Here is a 2,743-nt window from a genome sequence, read left to right on the forward strand (position 1 = left end):
GTGACTATATAATGCACATAAACAATAGCACAATGAAAGCAATAATCTCCAACCCAGTTTCTTTATTTATTTGAGTGCTATTACAAAGTTTCCTGCAGTAAGGAGCTGGGGAGGCTGCCACATGGTCCAGCTCCACAGTGGAAGTTAGCAGAGCCCAAGCTCTGAAGGGCTGAAGGATAGAATGTAATTGCTTTGGCTTTTCCCAAGAACCCCACTTTCCCGTTCCTTTGAGAACAAGTTTGTTTTCTTAAATTCTGGCACTTGCTACTTATATTTTACACCATCTCTCTTTTTTAAAACCTAAAAAGTGTAATACACTAAGGTTTGTCTATTCTGTTTAGAAAAATAATAGGCTCTATAAAGAGTTTTTAAATTCACCTTGATTTTAAGTGCAAATGATTTTCTGAAACAAATCCTATCTGCCAAAGTTTATCTTATTTTGTTGTAGCCGAGTCTGTAACAATATCACAGTGAGACATTAAAGTCATTCTTGCCTGAGAATTTCTTGTAGTCATTTGATCCATGTAAAAGCCTTCAGGAAGAAAAAAAAGTTGACTTTGGCGAATGACTGCATTTTTCTTTTGAATCTACACCTGCCATAAGTAGTGAGATGTCAACAAGTCAATAGAGAGCATTTAATTATTTAGTCACTGGAAAGGTTGACGAGGCATTTAGATGCAAGCCTGAATGACTGGATAAAATAATATTGAGAAGGACTGCACTCAATTTAGCAAGATTACATAAAGCAGAGATTTATTATGCTAAACAATTGTAAACATTTCAAAGCCTGAACACAACCACTGTTGTAATCAGGATTTGTAAGAAGCCCGTAGGTAAATAGCGTGAATTTTTTGGAGACAATTATTTCATTGGGTGATTATATGGCAGTGTTTCAGAGCAATAAAGAACCCCCTTTTGCCATGGCAACCTTATGAGAAAAATGAGGCAGAAAGACGTTTCTGGAGAGTGGTAGTCTTTTCAGCAGTCAGAACCCATGCTTTGTTCAGGAATATATGCCTGCACGCGATTACTATGAAAACGCCCATCAAAGAACACTGTTCACTTGCAGGCAAACAAGGATCTTATATCAGGCGCAGAAAATAGTTTGAAATTCTTATACACGAAAGAGGGCAGGACAGAAGCCGCTCAAAGGCAGAGTTCGTCTCCGGCGGAGTATGTTCAAAAAGAAAACAAATCTTGCATAAGTCAGTTCTCTTTCCACAGTCACACAATGCTCTTTGTAACAGAGCTGCAAAGTACGTGGGGTTTTCAGGCTCCCTGTAACATTTTTATAGCCCCGCAGTCACCATCTATTCCATATACACAAACATCCGCGTACCCAGAAAATAATTGTGGATAATTCAATGTTCAGATTCGATAATGGCTGCTCAAATAAATATGAGAATTCCAAGCAAATTTGTGCAAATGAAAAAAGATTTCCTCTGACATAATGGCATGGTGCAAGGCTGTGTGTAATGAGCTGTAATTTGTCTGGAAGAGCATTTTAAAGGGGTTCATCCATCCACTGGAAGGCCAGCAGCCGCTCCAAGTCTTGCAGCAGTGAGCCGGCCTGCCTCGTCTCAGAGGAAATTACACCACAAGCAGGCCAAATTTCTGACAACTTCCATAAATTATTTCAGATTTTCATATTTCAAATTTCATCTGCATTCATCATGTGAGTTTGACTGGGGAAAATCGTCTAGGGGAGCGCTGTGAGCATTGAATGCAGCAGTCCCAGGAGCCTGCCCTGGGACTAGATAATTCAATTTCATCTTGATTAGATTATTCTTGCTGCAGTCTACTGCCAATCTGAAGTATTGTGCCTTCTTTTCTACTTAACCTTCCTGCCCCATGCCTGCTCCAGCCTGCATGCAGCTCTCTGTATTGCAGAATATATTTGAACAATCAAAGTTAGGAGTTATTATTTTGCTTTCCATTGTCCATCCTTATAAAAGCACACATCTTTCACTGGGCTCCCTCTTCCCAGAAATCAGATTACTTCTTTTTTTTTTGAGTTTGTAATATTGTTTACCATTTTCAGTGGAAAGTGCCCTGTAATTTAGGTGGAAAATCTAAAATCATTACTAAATCTTAGGATGATGCAATAGACCATAAATAAGGATCATCTTTAAAACAACTATAATCATCACTGGATGAGACACCAGAGACTGAAAACAGGTAAATAATGAATACTCCCATCCATTCGACTCAAAAGCTAGTGTAAACCAAAGTTATTTTTCAGCCCTATACCTAATGGTCAATGAAGAAAGGCTTCTGTAATCGGTCTTCAACAACAGGACATTAGAAATTCAGAATGCAAACTCCCTGCAAACATGCAGAAGAGCGTAAACACGATTAACTTATGAAAAATACTGGTACAATAGCAAAATAATCTGGGAAACAGACTCTGTAAGGCTTTTTTAAAAATCCTTTAAATTAAATTTGAATGCATGAAATGGCGTTTAACAGTAAATAGAACCAGGGGTATCTCGCACCGCATAATCACAGTCCCCCCCCCCATATTTTTAGAAAATGACCACATTTATGTGAGATTCAATAACCAAGGAACACCAAAAATGTTTGTCCCTTACTAAGTTAGAGGGAGGATTATTAGAAACATAGCTAAATAAACAAAGCTAATGTCGTTCTTTAAGTAATATCTATCACTTCCCCCTTATTGAGTTATTTCTTTAAACAATATAAGTTTTTTTGATGCCATGTGTCTGAACTGAGGACTTTAGCT

The sequence above is a fragment of the Ochotona princeps genome, chromosome 11, assembly GCF_030435755.1.
Source record: "Ochotona princeps isolate mOchPri1 chromosome 11, mOchPri1.hap1, whole genome shotgun sequence".
NCBI lineage: Eukaryota > Metazoa > Chordata > Mammalia > Lagomorpha > Ochotonidae > Ochotona > Ochotona princeps.